Source organism: Lolium perenne, chromosome 1 (genome assembly GCF_019359855.2).
Source record: "Lolium perenne isolate Kyuss_39 chromosome 1, Kyuss_2.0, whole genome shotgun sequence".
In the NCBI taxonomy this organism is placed as follows: domain Eukaryota; kingdom Viridiplantae; phylum Streptophyta; class Magnoliopsida; order Poales; family Poaceae; genus Lolium; species Lolium perenne.
In genome coordinates, this window is record NC_067244.2 from 20078167 (window position 1) to 20094881 (window position 16715).

Consider the following 16715-nt stretch of genomic DNA (forward strand, 5'->3'; position numbering starts at 1 on the left):
GGGCGCATCCTTGGAGCTGGTCCGAGTAAACTCGGCTCCGGATTCCGCAGGTCGCGCACAGGCGTCGAGATCCTTCAAAAGTTCCGCTTCTAAGGCCTCGTCAGCAGCGACGACGACCTTGTCGTACAATTCCTCGTGACGCATCCTGCGCGCGATGCGGGTTTCGTAGCCGCTCACACCATCCCGCAGATCGACGACGTCCGCGTCCGGAGCAACGCCCGTGGTCACTTCAACTAGATCAAGACCGGAGTATGTGCTAGGCACATGGTCAAGGCCATTGCAGCTGCGCCTCGGGCTGAAGATGCTTGTAGATCAATCACCAGCTCCGGCAGAACGTCCATCTTACCAATAAGCTTGCGCACGTCACAAGTGCGGCTCCTTTTGATGTTCAAATTATGGCATATTTTGCGGGAGGCGGAGATGAGATCCTTGCAGTCATCACCCGCGAGTTGCAGAAGATCGTCTCGTGGGAACAAATTCCGGCGCTGTTCCGGGTACCCAAGCGGCTCTACATAAAAAGATAATCAGGATATAGGCATGCAATTTGAGCGCAAAGTAAAAAAGAATCGGAGCAAATATCTTGACAAGGTTCCGATATCATACCCAAGATGTTCTCATTGAGCAAGTCCCAGTGCTGCTCATTGTCTCCATGAATTTCCGGAGTCCGTTGAGCTCCTTTTGCTGCCTCTGATGGTCTCGCTGTCAGCATTCTTTTTCAGCTCCAGCTCGCCCTTCTCCCTGATATGCTCGGAGTTTTTCTCCGCCAGCTGCTTTTCGGCCTGCTCCCTCTTAAGTTCCGCCTCCTTTAGCTTCGTCTCCAATTCTTGGTACGAGGAGCGCAGGTTCTCAAGTTCAGTCGAAGCTGTTGCAAGGGAGGAGGATGCGCCTATAATAATATACGTTAACAGCAAATTTGAAGTCGGAATTTGGTTAATAACGAAGAAGGTGGAAACCAACCTTGGGCGTCTGCCAGTTGTTTAGCCAGTTCCGCATTCTCATCCTTCAGGGTCCGGATATTTTCCGCCTGACTCAGAGTAACGCGGCGCTGCAGGGCAATGTTCTTGTGCAGCTCGTAGTGCAGCGCCTGCTGTTCCTGTAAAATTTAAACAGTGCAGGAGTAAAAATTCCGCCTGTAGCAGTGGTTTCTTTTAAAGCATCATTGCCGGAACTTTTCCGCCATAATGCTTGGGGGCTACTGGTCCATTCTAAAAAGCTTTCCCGGAAGTAATTTTTCTCTAAGCATTTAAGCGCTAACAACTTTTTGAGTTTCCGCCTACATGCTTGGGGGCTACTGGGGAGTACCTTTTGCTTGCAGATAAGTTGATCGCAGAACTGGCCAATGTTTTTCTTGAAGTCCTGGATCTCCGATGTCCTGGAATCCGGCTTCCCTGTGCGTTGTTCAGCATGGCGTTGAGCAGGTCTTGTTCAAGTTCCCACTTCTCCGCCTCAGTCAGCTTGTTAAAAAACTTGGTGGCATACGCCTTGGGGGTGGAAGTGGTGTCCGCCGGATCTCCGAAGTTCTTCGGAAAAACGACTATGTCGCCAGCACCCTCTCCAGCCTTCTCGGAAGTGACTTCCGCATCTCCTTGGCCTTGTGTTTCCGCCTCTTCTTGGGCAGGGCTTTTGGCCTTGGGATCTTCTTCCTCCAGGTGCCCGCTGCTAACCGGAATTATCTCCGGTGGAGTGTTTGCGGCAGGCGGGGGAGATGGGTCAGCCTGAGGAGGCGACGGTTGAGGAGTTGGGTGGGAAGCGCTGGGTGGAACTGGAGTAGAGGGACCAACAGCCGGAGATTTCTTCATGTACTTCGTGATGGGCTCCTGGCTGGTGGTCCACGTGGCAGCGGTTTTCGGATTCCTGCAAACAAGTGAAAGGGTTTAGACAAGAAATAATTTCGCTAAGTAAAAATCGCATCATGCTCGGAAACTCACGGGGCGCCGGGAATGATGGGGCGTGTGCCCTGGCCAGCCGTCGAGAGCATCCGTAGACGCGCACGCTCCGCCTTCCTTGAGTCAAGCGGAGGTGGTTTCGTCGTCTTTGGCTTCTTGGCGGAGGCCTCGCCGCTAGCTCCGGCTTCAGAGCCGGAAGCCTTGGCGCGGGGACGCTTTGTAGGTCGAGGGGCCGCCTTGCGGGGTGCCTGGTCCTCTTCCTCCTCGTCGTCTTCCGGAGCCTCCTCCGCCGTGTCGCTGGTAACGGGGACGCGAGTGATGGTGCGGAAGTTGTCTTCCGCCAAAGTATTGAGCTGGAAGGAAAATGAACAGAAGTTAGAGTTATCCTTGTGAAGTTTGAAGCAACGGAAAGAACGAAGCTTACCGGAGGACACTGATCGTTTGTGTAGATATCCTTGAACAGTTCCGGGACCTGTTGGCCCCTCGGAATCTTCACCAGCGTCTTGAATCTTCTTTTCAGAGAGTCAGCCGGAAGATCATGGCGGGTAACCCGGAGAAGATCATCCGCCCCGGTGTAAGCGCACATCAACCGCGCGTTGTAGCGAAGGGGCTGGATTCTCCGGGTAAACCAGCTAAGTGTAAGCTGGGCTCCGGTAAGTCCGTCATGGACTAGCCAGGAGATTCTCCGCGCAGCTTTCTCCAAGGTTGGAGTCAGGGCGAGTGGAGGGACGAAGCTCCAGCTTGCAAGTTCTTCCGGAGGTTCGTTGACGAATCGGGAAGGCCTTCGTGGACATCCGGAACAGGAGCATTCTTCTCATAGAACCATCCGGCGTTCGATGCCGGACGGACTCGTGTGAATCATGGGGAGGATACATACGATTAGGGCGGAGCATAAACGTCATGCTTCCGCAGTTCACCATTGCTTTGTCCTTAGTTTCTTTCTTCACTCGGAAAAAGAATTGCCACAACTTGACATCTGGCCGGATCCCAAGATGTCCTTCGCAGAGAGTCACGAAGTTGGACAAGAGAAGGTATGAATTGGGGCAAATGTTGTGGGGCTGGAGCCCGTAGGTGTTGAGGATGGAGAGGAAAAATTCCGAACAAGGGAGTGAAAGACCGCGTTCCACCCAAGCCTTGGTCATGACAACTTCTCCGGCTTCTGGCTTGGGGGCGTCGGAGTCACGAACGAAACTCCAGTGTGTGGAGATCATTCCCTCGTTCTGGAGCTCTCTAAGCTCCACGTCGGTGGTTGCGCAAGGCCACCATTGACCTCGTTCTCCTTCACGGATCCGGGCCTTGGACGCCCTCTTGTTTTCCGCCTCCTGCACCTTTGCTGCCATCCGAGCTTGTCCCTCGAGTTCTTCTTGGAGCTCTTGGAGGGTAGGGATCCGGCTTGGAGCGGTGCTGGAAGATGCGGAAAAAGGTTGAGCTAGTCTGATGTCGGAAACATACGGTGGCAGGAATGATATAGGATCCGGGCATATGGGTTCTATTTGGTTGGGATCCGGGCTACTCGAAGAGCTACCAGTGCAAAGTGACGATTCGAGTGGCATGCTTCCGGCTGCACCCATACAAAGTGTCTGAGTACCCGGATCACTAAGCCTATCTTCTACACTAGGTTGTCTTCTACAAGTCCGGCGTACTTACCGCTAATGGCGCGGTGGTGCGACGGAGCTCCGGCGGAAGATGAGGTCGCCGAACTTGAAGGAAATCGGCCCGCGTGACCACGAATCGGCGGCGGAGCAAGTTTCCCGTTCAAACGTGAGAATCTTGGAGCGAGGAAGCCTTGGTTCGGCGGCACTCGAAGTTCACCGGGGCGAAGTTCGCCGGAATCAAGATCTGGCGGGCGGCGCGGCGCGAGGAGGAAGACGATGTGGTGAGAGGGGGTGAAAGAATGAATTTTTACCGGGCCGCGGGGTATTTATAGGCTGCGCTCGGAGATTCGGGATCCGGATCCAACGGTGGAAACTGAACGGTCGCACCGTTGGATGGATGACACGTGTTTAGGTCAAATGCGGTAAAACGACGTGGAGGTGACTTAACAATGCACTCCCGAAAATTCCGGTTGAAGATTTGCATCTGCGAAACTTTAGTGCGGGAAATGAGGAAGTTGTGCGCGGGAAATACGGAACTTCCGTTGTTAAGCATGATCTGAAGATGAAGGATTTCCGAAACCGTTAGAGTTTTTTAAGATTCCGGGTGATTCTGTGAAGATAAGATTGGCTTTCGTTCAAGCAGGGAGTAACCCGGAAATGTTCTTTGGAACGTCGATGGGTGAAGTCCCTCGGGATGGGAGCATTTTCCGGCTATAAGTTGGAAAAAGAAGAAAATGCAAAGTTGGAGCTCTTCAAGTTTCTCCGCGTTACCAACGTTTGCCGGAGATCATGATGGACCAGCAAGACGGAGACTGCAGGGGAAACTCGGAGAACTCACGGGGGCTCTTGTTGTGGGTATACTTCATGGGTGTACCATCGACGGTGCCTAGATCCGGCAAGCCCGGGTGGCCCACAGATGGTGATGAGGCATGTGGCCCATCGGGCGGCCCGATTCTTGTTGATCATGAAGGAAGAAGTCCAGCCCAGGATCAGCAGGCCGGATCCGTACCGACCTAGGAGTGACCCGGATCCAGGGAGGCCCATGAGGAACCCGGATCCAGTACGACGTGTATGGAAGGCGGATCCGTGACGTGCACGGCAAGATATTGTACCGTAGCTAGGCTATCTGTAATCCGGCTAGGACTCTCCATGTAAACCCTAAATCCGTGCGCCTTTATAAGCCGGATCCCGGGAGCCCTAGAGGCACAACCACAACTCATTGTAACAACGCGAAAGCGCCCAGATAATTCCAGACAAGCAGCAGTAGGCCCTGTCATCGTGCAGGTGTTCCGAAGCTGGGTAACTCGCGTACCACCGTCCCGTGTGCACTCCGCCCTATGGCCCCTACTTCTTCTCCCCCTCATGAGGATCCCTCCTCCGGGGTACCGTCGATTAGGCAACGACAACAGGGGGCCCGCGCAGCCCTGTTGTGTGGGGCCCCCGTGACGCCTCTTGGCCTGCCCTTCCGCCTACTTAAAGCCTTCGTCGCGAAACCCCCAGTACCGAGAGCCACGATACGGAAAACCTTCCAGAGACGCCGCCAATCCCATCTCGGGGGATTCAGGAGATCGCCTCCGGCACCCTGCCGGAGAGGGGAATCATCTTCCGGAGGACTCTTCACTGCCATGGTCGCCTCCGGAGTGATGAGTGAGTAGTTCACCCCTGGACTATGGGTCCATAGCAGTAGCTAGATGGTCGTCTTCTCCTAATTGTGCTTCATTGTCGGATCTTGTGAGCTGCCTAACATGATCAAGATCATCTATCTGTAATGCTATATGTTGTGTTTGTTGGGATCCGATGAATAGAGAATAATATGCTATGTTGATTATCAATCTATTATCTATGTGTTGTTTATGATCTTGCATGCTCTCCGTTATTAGTAGAGGCTCTGGCCAAGTTTTTACTTTTAACTCCAAGAGGGAGTATTTATGCTCGATAGTGGGTTCATGCCTCCATTAAATCTGGGACAGTGACAGAAAATTCTAAGGTTGTGGATGTGTTGTTGCCACTAGGGATAAAACATCGATGCTATATCTAAGGATGTAGTTGTTGATTACATTACGCACCATACTTAATGCAATTGTCTGTTGTTTGCAACTTAATACTGGAAGGGGTTCGGATGATAACCTGAAGGTGGACTTTTTAGTCATATATGCATGCTGGATAGCGGTCTATGTACTTTATCGTAATGCCCAATTAAATCTCACTATACTCATCATATCATGTATGTGCATGGTCATGCCCTCTTTATTTGTCAATTGCCCAACTGTAATTTGTTCACCCAACATGCTTATTCTTATCGGAGAGACGCCTCTAGTGAACTGTGGACCCCGGTCCATTCTTTACATCGAATACAATCTACTGCAATACTTGTTCTACTGTTTTCTGCAAACAATCATCATCCACACTATACATCTAATCCTTTGTTACAGCAAGCCGGTGAGATTGACAACCTCACTGTCACGTTGGGGCAAAGTAATTTGGTTGTGTTGTGCAGGTTCCACGTTGGCGCCGGAATCCCTGGTGTTGCGCCGCACTACACTTCGCCGACATCAACCTTCAACGTGCTTCTTGACTCCTACTGGTTCGATAAACCTTGGTTTCTAACTGAGGAAAACTTACTGCTGTACGCATCACACCTTCCACTTGGGGTTCCCAACGGTCGCGTGCTGTACGCGTGTCACTCAGCCGCCAGGAGCCTGATGACCCACAAGTATAGGGGATCGCAACAGTCTTCGAGGGAAGTAAAACCCAATTTATTGATTCGACACAAGGGGAGACAAAGAACACTTGGAAGCCTTAACAACGGAGTTGTCAATTCAGTTGCACCTGGAAACAGACTTGCTCGCAAGGGTTTATCAGTAGTAACAGGTTTATAGCAGTAGCAGTAGTGAAATAACAGCAGCAGAGTAACAGAGACAGCAGTAGTGATTTTAGTAAACAGCAGGATTAAAATACTGTAGGCACGGGGACGGATGACGGGCGTTGCATGGATGAGAGAAACTCATGTAACAATCATAGCAGGGCATTTGCAGATAATAATAAAACGGTGTCCAAGTACAAAGCAATCAATAGGCATGTGTTCCATATATAGTCGTGCGTGCTCGCAATGAGAAACTTGCACAACATCTTTTGTCCTACCAACCGGTGGCAGCCGGGCCTCAAGGGAAACTACTGGATATTAAGGTACTCCTTTTAATAGAGTACCGGAGCAAAGCATTAACACTCCGTGAACACATGTGATCCTCACATCGCTACCATTCCCTCCGGTTGTCCCGATTTCTGTCACTTCGGGGCCATCGGTTCCGGACAGCGACATGTGTATACAACTTATAGGTAAGATCATAAACAATGATTATCTTGATGAAACAATAACATGTTCAGATCTGAGATCATGGCACTCGGGCCCTAGTGACAAGCATTAAGCATAACAAGTTGCAACAATATCATCAAAGTACCAACTACGGACACTAGGCACTATGCCCTAACAATCTTATGCTATTACATGACCAATCTCATCCAATCCCTACCATCCCCTTCGGCCTACAGCGGGGGAATTACTCACACATGGATGGGGGAAACATGGCTGGTTGATGTAGAGGCGTTGGCGGTGATGGCGGCGATGATCTCCTCCAATTCCCCGTCCCGGCGGAGTGCCAGAACGGAGACTTCTGGCTCCCGCGACGGAGTTTCGCGATGTGGCGGCGTTCTGGAGTGTTTCTGGCGACTTCGACTTCTCCCCCGTGCGTTTTTTGGTCGAGGCCGATAAATAGTCCGAAGGAGGGCGTCGGAGGCCGGCCGAGGGGGCCACACCACAGGGCCGCGCGGGCCCCCCCTGGGCCGCGCCGCCCTATGGTGTGGGGCCCTCGGGCCTCCACTTCAATTGTCCTTCTGGCTCCGTCATTATTCTGGGAAAATAGGGCCTTCTGCATAAATTCCGAGGATTTTCCCGAAAGTTGGATTTCTGCACAAAAACGAGACACCAGAGCAGTTCTGCTGAAAACAGCGTTAGTCCGTGTTAGTTGTATCCAAAATACACAAATTAGAGGCAAAACAATAGCAAAAGTGTTCGGGAAAGTAGATACGTTTTGGACGTATCAACTCCCCCCAAGCTTAGCTTATTGCTTGTCCTCAAGCAATTCAGTTAACAACTGAGCGATAAAAGAACTTTCACGAACACATTTGCTCATATGATGTATATATTCTCATGCAATGGCTAATACTCAAGCAGTTCATAATGAAATACATGTAAATAAGATCATCTAACAGCTATGTCAATCATGGAGAGGTACCAACAATTAATAATAAGCATCATGAATCATGTATATAAACAGGATTGCAATGTTCATAAGAGAGTATGATAAAGTGGTATCTCGCTTGCCTGCATTTGGTTGGCAAAACATAAATGCCCGGGCACCTCTGGAGTTCATAGAAAGACTAGAAGTAGTGATTGTCAAAAGATAAATGCATCAAAGTTATACCACAATCAATCATATTTTGAGACAAGCATATTATACTAAGAATGACAGTTGTGCTCTCAAGATAGTGCTCAAAGAAATAATGGAGACACAACATAAAAGTAAAAGATTGACCCTTCGCAGAGGGAAGCAGGGATTAACATGCGCTAGAGCTTTTCATTCTTATAAAGACAGGAGTAAAATCATTTTGAGAGGTGTTTGTTGTTATCAACGAATGGTAATGGGTACACTAACTACCTCGCCAACCAGACTTTCAAGAGCGGCTCCCATGAATTATTGCATATTTATTTGGCACTCCTTCCAACCTTTCTTTCACAAACCATGGCTAACCGAATCCTCGGGTGCCTGCCAACAATCTCATACCATGAAGGAGTGCCTTTTTATTTTGGTTTTATTATGATGATGACACTCCCCCCAACCTTTGCTTACACAAGCCATGGCTAACCGAATCCTTCGGGTGCCGTCCAACAATCACAAACCATGGAGGAGTGTCTAATTAAGTTAATTAATTCGGGACTGGGAATCCCATTGCCAGCTCTTTTTGCAAAATTATTGGATAAGCGGATGTGCCACTAGTCCATATGAGAGTCCGTCAAAAGTAAATGACAAGGTTGAAAGCTAAACACCACATACTTCCTCATGAGCTATGAAACATAAACACAAATTGAGAAGCATTTTGAAGGTTTTAAAGGTAGCGCATGAGAATTTACTTGGAATGGTTTGAAATGCCATGCATAGGTATTTATGGTGGACACTTTTGGAACAACTTGGTTTTCAGGTGTTTGGAAACACGAGCAGCGTTCCCGCTCAGTACAAGTGAAGGCTAGCACTAGACTAGGGAGCGACAAATCAAGAGAGCAGTAACTGTCATAATCATGCTTGCGGCAAAATAAATTAACGGAGGCATAAAAGTGATACAAGAACTCTGAAGCATTATAGATCATCGAGGCTTAATTGACCTTTTTGTTCAGTCATATGCATGCGTGAGCATGTGCCAAGTCGATATAAATGAATTATTCAGAGGAGGATACCACAATGCCATACTTACTTATGAATAAAACAATGCAAACAAACATACATGACATGCTACTCATATTAATAAATTGGAGCTAAACATGAGAGGTCATGAACTACTAGACTTTCCCAAATAACATATACCTCACATGAACCAACTAAGCATGCTCACATGGATGAGTATATGTACAAAAATGAAAACAAATAGAGTTCATACCAGCCTCTCACCACAATCAGATTGCCGTAGATCGTCATTATTGCCTTTTCACTTGTGCAGCTTGGATAATATGAAATGAAAACCACGCTCCAGCCACCGAAGACCATTGAACTCATAAAGAACTTTACAAACCAGAGAAGAACAGCAAATATTTTTGGTGTTTTCAAATTGCAAATAAGAACAAGAGGAAACAAACAAACAAAGCAAAATCTTTTTGGGTTTTCTTATAGCAAACTAGCAATAGCAAATAAAGTGAAAGAAATGCAAGAAACTAAAGCAAACAAATGGTGAAGAGAAATAACAGAAATATTTTTGGTCTTTTTGTGTTTTGGGAAGGAAACAAAGCGAAATCAAGAAATAGCAAACTGAAAGAAACACAGAAAAGCGAGATGGCAGAAATCTGCCAAAACCTGACAGCAGTACAGAAATCGATTTTAACAAAAATCTTACGTTGCTCAGATCGAAAAGTGTTCAACTAATGAAAGTTAGATAACAACCTGGGGAACCTGCACAAAAAGTGGCAGCTCAAAATGACGCTCTGGCTATTTTTGAGAATTTTTACGGTAACGTTCCAGAATCTGTTTTCAGGCAGCACTTCCCCAAATATTATCTTTCTCTCATTAGAAGACCACTCAATCGAACAAAACAAGTATGTACAAGTATCCAGCAACCATAATATGCAAAGAATGAGTGATGCTGGTATACCTCCCCCCAAGCTTAGGCTTTTGGCCTAAGTGGAGTTCAATCCCATCGATCCCATGAGGTAGTGTCTCCGTAATATGAAGATGGGTCGTATTCCGGGTATGTGCTAGAAGAAGCACCCGGATATGTGACGGTGTGGTCGTAGGAGGTCCCGACGTCCTCGGAGTCATGTTGCTGGTGGAAGTCTCTTATCTTCAAATGTTCATCCACCTCCTCCTTAGTGCACGACCATGACTGCCTGTCAATACTCAACAAACTAGGTTGGGGAAGAGGGATTTCCTTCTCCTCCCCGTCAGAAAACAACATTCTATACACCATACTATCTAAAGTAGAGTCAGTAGTAACAAAATGATGACTCTTCATAGCAGTAATATCAAGTCTCCTAGGGGCCAATGGCACATCATTAGGATCAATAGGAAGATTAAGATATGTTAAAACGCGCAGTGCAATGGTTCCTCCAAAAATAGGCCCCCTGGTAGTCAGGCGGCGAGCAATAAGAGCACCAAGGTGATAGGAGGTTTGACCAGTAAGTGCAATATTCAGGAAAGCAAGATGGTAGCTAGAGATATTACTAGTGTTCTCCCTACCAAGAATGCTAGTAGCAATGTAGTATGCAAAATATTTAATGGCGGGGAGTTGAATGTTCCTTATCTTGCCCCGCTGAATGGTGCGACAATCATCGTCGGTGATCCCACGGTAGAGCTCCAGCAAGTCCCGGGGTTGTCATCAATCCTACTTGCTGTACCTACAGGGGCAATATCCAAGGCACAACAAAAATCCTTCAATGGCATAGTCACAGTATTACCATAAATCCTGAACGCAACTGTTGGCTCATAGTGTTTGTTGTTGAACTGGAAACTCTCGACGAAGATTTTGGTGATCAAGTAGTATTGCTCCCTTTCATCGCCCATATAAGTGGTTAACCCTGCCCTGTTGACAAGGGTTAAGAAATCCTCCAGTATCCCTGCATTCCTTAGAAAATCATAACATGGAAAAGTAGAAGCATTAGGAGGACCGTTGTCCTCTTCAGGCGCGAAGCTAGGCGCGAGGATGTCTTCATTATATGATTGCCTAATCCGGGTGGCGGCCCTAGAAGGCCTCCCGGTGCTGGTTGTCCCCTTCTTGAACAACTCTCCAAAGCTAAACTTCTTCATAGCTTCTCTGAAATTTTCAACAAATGACATAAGAATTTTGATTTGGTGACATATAATTGAGGGAAACTACCATAGGAACTTGCTAGAGTACTAATCATGCCTCAAAACTAGTTTCTACCACTTAGAACAAGCATGCAAGCTCACTAAACATGTTACCTACAGCAGCAAAATATTCAAGATATACTCAACCAAACGAAATTCTACTTGGATGGGTGGAGGAGTCACATACCGAAGAGCAAATGTGCCAAATTTCAGACAGAAATCTGGGCTGAGCAAAGAGATCGAAAAATCTGGAGCTCTGGAGCAAAAACGCGAGTGAGAGGAACTTGGTACGAGTTTTTTCGGGAGAGAGACTGTTCTGGGCGAAAGAGATGACAAAGTGGGGCAGAGGGGGGCCCACACCACATGGTGGCGCGGCCACCTCCTTGGCCGCGCCGGCCTGTGGTCTGGCGCCCTCTGGTGCCCCACAGGTCATCCTCTGGTGTTCCTGTGCCTCGTCGAAAAATAGGACCAACGGTATAATTTTTGTGAATTTTTGAAAACTTTGAAAAACGCACATTTCTGGGTATTTAGTTTATTATTACTGGCCAGGAAAAATTTCGAAATCTTCAAATAACTAAAGAACTTTGCAAATTAAAAAATGCTACAGCAACTAGAGCAAGTGGAGGAAGAAAGAGATGTTGTTTACCTCCTCTATGCATATAAAAAGTATTTGTTAACAAGGTTGATCAAGTCTTGCCACCAAATAAATTTTACATAGCATAAGAAGAAATAAACCTCAAATCAATCATGTTACCTTGAATTGTATTGATATGGATCCAATCACGAGAGTTTGATATTCTTCCTTAGGCTCATATATAGGACAATCAATAGTTCCCACTTTGATAGTTCTCACATTAGAAATAGTATTAACTCCACACGCTTTCTCAATCTTCTTAGGAAAATAAACGGTATGCTCCCTATCATCAACATTGAAAGTAACCTTTCCTTTATTGCAATCAATAACAGCCCCTGCGGTGTTAAGAAAAGGTCTCCCAAGAATAATAGACATATTATCATCTTCAGGCATTTCCAACACAACAAAATCAGTTAATATCAAGCAGTTAGTAGTAACTTGAACAGGAACATTCTCACATATACCAACAGGAATAGCAGTAGATTTATCAGCCATTTGCAAAGATATATCAGTAGGTATCAACTTATCTAAGTAAAGTCTCTTATAAAGAGAAAAAGGCATAACACTAACACCGGCTCCCAAGTCACATAGAGCAGTTTTAACATAATTATTCTTAATAGAACAAGGAATAGTAGGTATACCTGGGTCGCCCAACTTCTTTGGAATTTTGCCATTGAAAGAGTAATTAGCAAGCATAGTGGAAATTTCCTCATTGGGGATTTTCCTTTTGTTAGTAACAATATCTTTCATATACTTTGAATAAGGTGGCAATTTAATAGCATCAGTCAAAGGGATTTGCAAGAATAAAGGTTTCATCCAATCGCAAAATTTATTATAATGTTCTTCTTCCTTTGATTTTAGTTTCTTAGCAGGAAAAGGCATTTGCTTTTGCACCCAAGGTTCTCTTTCATTACCATGTTTCTCAGCAATAAAATCTTCTTTAGTGTACTTTTTATTTTTAGCATGCTTATAATGTTCATCTTCAAACTCTTCTTTATCGAGTATCATTCTTATCATTATCATTATCATTATCATGTTCATTACCACTTTCAGTTTCAGCATCAGAAATAGAAATACTATTAGGATCATTAACAGGTTCAGAGGATTCTACAATATTTTTATGTTTCTTCTTCTTTTTCTTCCTAGAATGAGCACTAGGTTCAATGCGTTGAGAATCTTGTTCAACTCTTTTGGGATGCCCTTCAGGATATAGAGGATCCTGGGTAGAGACACCACCTCTAGTTGTTACTTCATAAGCATGTTTCTCTTTAGAATTATTCCCTAACAAGTCATTTTGCACTTTAGTGAGTTGATCAATTTGAGTTTGAATCATTTGAAAATGTTTAACAAGCATCTTAACATCATTGGAGGTTCTCTCCACAATATCATGCAATTCACTAATAGCTTGAGAATTTTCCATTAAATGATTCTCTACTCTCATATTAAAATTTTCTTGCTTAACAATATAATTATCAAACTCATCTAAGCATTGTGCAGGAGGTTTCGAATACGGAATATCTTCCCTAGTAAAGCGTTGAAGGGAGTTTACCTCAATCATGGATGAAGGGGGAATTATCTCACATATATCTTCAATAGGAGGTAGATTCTTCACATCTTTAGATTTAATACCTTTCTCCTTGAGAGACTTCTTGGCTTCCCTCATATCTTCATCATTCAATTTAATTAAACCCCGCTTCTTCAATATTGGAGTTGGAGTCGGTTCAGGCGTAGTCCAATCATCATGATTCCGGCTTATTTTAGCCAATAATTCTTCGTCGTAAATGCAGGTTCTTTTCTGAAAACACAACCAGCACAACTATCCAGGTATGCCCTAGACTCAATGGTTAGTCCACTATAAAATATATCAAGTAAATCATGCTTTTCCAAATCATGCTCGTGTCGAGCTCTAATAAGAGAGCAGAATCTCGACCAAGCCTCGTGCAATTTCTCTTCATCTCCCGATTAAAATTATAAATTCTCTTGCAAAGCAATATGTTGAGCACTAGCAGGAAAGTATTTGCGGAAGAAAACATCAAGCAATTCTTTCGGACTTTTAATAGAATTAGGTGGCAAATTATTATACCAAGTTTTAGCGTCATCCTTTAATGAGAATGGAAATATTTTAGCAACAAAGTAAGTACGCATCTTGACATCATCAGAAAACAAGCTACTAAGAGTAGATAGCTCAGTCATGTGTTCAACAGCACTTTCTTTTTCAGTACCACAAAAGGGTGTTTTCTCAACAATAGCTATATGAGATAGATCAAGAGAAAAATCATAATCTTTATCCCTAATGTTTATAGGAGATGTGGCAAACTTAGGATCAGGAGACAAGTTTATATCTAACGGCATGTTCTGCACGCAACTTTTTAGTTTTTCGTGCATCGGTAGTAGCATTGCATTTTTCCATAAAGTCATCATTCAGCTCCACCTAATCGTCCTCAGGTTCATCACTAAAATAACCAAGTTCGGGTGAACTAACAGGTGTATTATCATTAGTAGTTTCATTATTTACAAATTGTCTAGACCTAGCAATTGTAGCATCTAGAAAAGATCCCAATGAACCACTATCATCAAGCACAGCAGAAACATTATCAATATTATGAGAGTGTTCAGATTCAGCAGATGTACCCGCATGCGAAGCATGTGGCGGTGAAACAAGTTTATCAATCACAGGTGGTGAATCAAGAGCAGCAGAGGTATTCAGAATTGTACCTTTTCTTGTAGTGGATGGTAATATGGCGATCTTAGTATCGCGAGGTTTACCCATGATGGAGAATTTGCAGCGAACAATATTAATCCAAGTGAACTTCCAAATAAAGCTATGCTCCCCGGCAACGGCGCCAGAAAATAGTCTTGATGACCCACAAGTATAGGGGATCGCAACAGTCTTCGAGGGAAGTAAAACCCAATTTATTGATTCGACACAAGGTGAGACAATGAACACTTGGAAGACTTACCAACGGAGTTGTCAATTCAGTTGCACTGGAAACAGACTTGCTCGCAAGGGTTTATCGATAGTAACAGGTTTATAGCGATGGCAGTAGTGAAATAACAGAAGAGAGTAACGAGAGACAGCAGTAGTGATTTTAGTAAACGGCAGGATTAAAATACCGTAGGCACGGGGACGGATGACGGGCGTTGCATGGATGAGAGAAACTCATGTAACAATCATAGCAGGGCATTTGCAGATAATAATAAAACGGTGTCCAAGTACAAAGCAATCAATAGGCATGTGTTCCATATATAGTCGTGCGTGCTCGCAATGAGAAACTTGCACAACATCTTTTGTCCTACCAGCCGGTGGCAGCCGGGCCTCAAGGGAAACTACTGGATATTAAGGTACTCCTTTTAATAGAGTACCGGAGCAAAGCATTAACACTCCGTGAACACATGTGATCCTCACATCGCTACCATTCCCTCCGGTTGTCCCGATTTCTGTCACTTCGGGGCCATCGGTTCCGGACAGCGACATGTGTATACAACTTATAGGTAAGACCATAAACAATGATTATCTTGATGAAACAATAACATGTTCAGATCTGAGATCATGGCACTCGGGCCCTAGTGACAAGCATTAAGCATAACAAGTTGCAACAATATCATCAAAGTACCAACTACGGACACTAGGCACTATGCCCTAACAATCTTATGCTATTACATGACCAATCTCATCCAATCCCTACCATCCCCTTCGGCCTACAGCGGGGGAATTACTCACACATGGATGGGGGAAACATGGCTGGTTGATGTAGAGGCGTTGGCGGTGATGGCGGCGATGATCTCCTCCAATTCCCCGTCCCGGCGGAGTGCCAGAACGGAGACTTCTGGCTCCCGCGACGGAGTTTCGCGATGTGGCGGCGTTCTGGAGTGTTTCTGGCGACTTCGACTTCTCCCCCGTGCGTTTTTAGGTCGAGGCCGATAAATAGTCCGAAGGAGGGCGTCGGAGGCCGGCCGAGGGGGCCACACCACAGGGCCACGCGGGCCCCCCCTGGGCCGCGCCGCCCTATGGTGTGGGGCCCTCGGGCCTCCACTTCAATTGTCCTTCTGGCTCCGTCATTATTCTGGGAAAATAGGGCCTTCTGCATAAATTCCGAGGATTTTCCCGAAAGTTGGATTTCTGCACAAAAACGAGACACCAGAGCAGTTCTGCTGAAAACAGCGTTAGTCCGTGTTAGTTGTATCCAAAATACACAAATTAGAGGCAAAACAATAGCAAAAGTGTTCGGGAAAGTAGATACGTTTTGGACGTATCAGAGCCGACCCTTAACCAAGCCCCTATACATCGGCAAGCGCTGCTCCTGATCATCTACGAGAAGGGCCATGGCCATCAGGATCTCAAAGTCGTCGGAGGACGTGTCGATGACATTGTTGTAGAAATACTCGTCTGAACTGTTGACCATGATCTACAAAATGGTACACCAACTTTGAGGACCAACAAAGTGAGTGAGAGAGAGGGGCTAACAAAGTTAGTCGGTATAGTTTTGTTCTCCTTTCTTTTCTTTTTCTCTGGTAGCTCTGCTACTGCCTGTTTGCTCCTATCTTCTCGACGGTTTTCTTCTAATATATAATGACGCATGCTTTGGCATGTGTTTGAGAAAAAAACTTTGAGGACCAACGATCATCTATGGGTACTGAAAAAAGTGGACGGCGAGGCCTGCAAGTTACCTTGACGACCAGCGAGGCGTTCGGTCGAACATGTTGCAGGCAGCGCGGACGACACGAGTGCACCGAGCTGGGCGCATTGCTCTACTACACCGGTTGGCCATCCACCAACTCCAGCGTGGGTGGTGGACAAGGGCCGCCCTTCGTACAACCGAAACTAGTGGGCCGAATCGGCCGGTGAAAGCAGAGGCGGCAGCGGCGTGGCGCGGCGGGAGGGGGGGAGGGGGTGGGGGAGAGTTGGGAAGAAGACGAACGTGCTTGCCCGGGGCGGATAAATAGCCATGCGCACGACATGCGGCAGCGAACCGGACCCAAATTTGCACAAGGT

General features: G+C 46.1%; 1 long non-coding RNA gene across 1 annotated transcript; it reads right to left on the minus strand.

Moving 5' to 3' along the window:
- Window positions 1-699: 699 nt before the first annotated feature.
- On the minus strand, window positions 700-1389 carry LOC139836015 (uncharacterized). Its single transcript, XR_011751649.1, has 3 exons — window positions 1303-1389; window positions 958-1093; window positions 700-886 (listed from the first exon to the last, which is right to left on the minus strand). It is a non-coding gene; the product is annotated as an uncharacterized lncRNA (long non-coding RNA).
- Between the last annotated feature and the right edge of the window lie 15326 nt (window positions 1390-16715).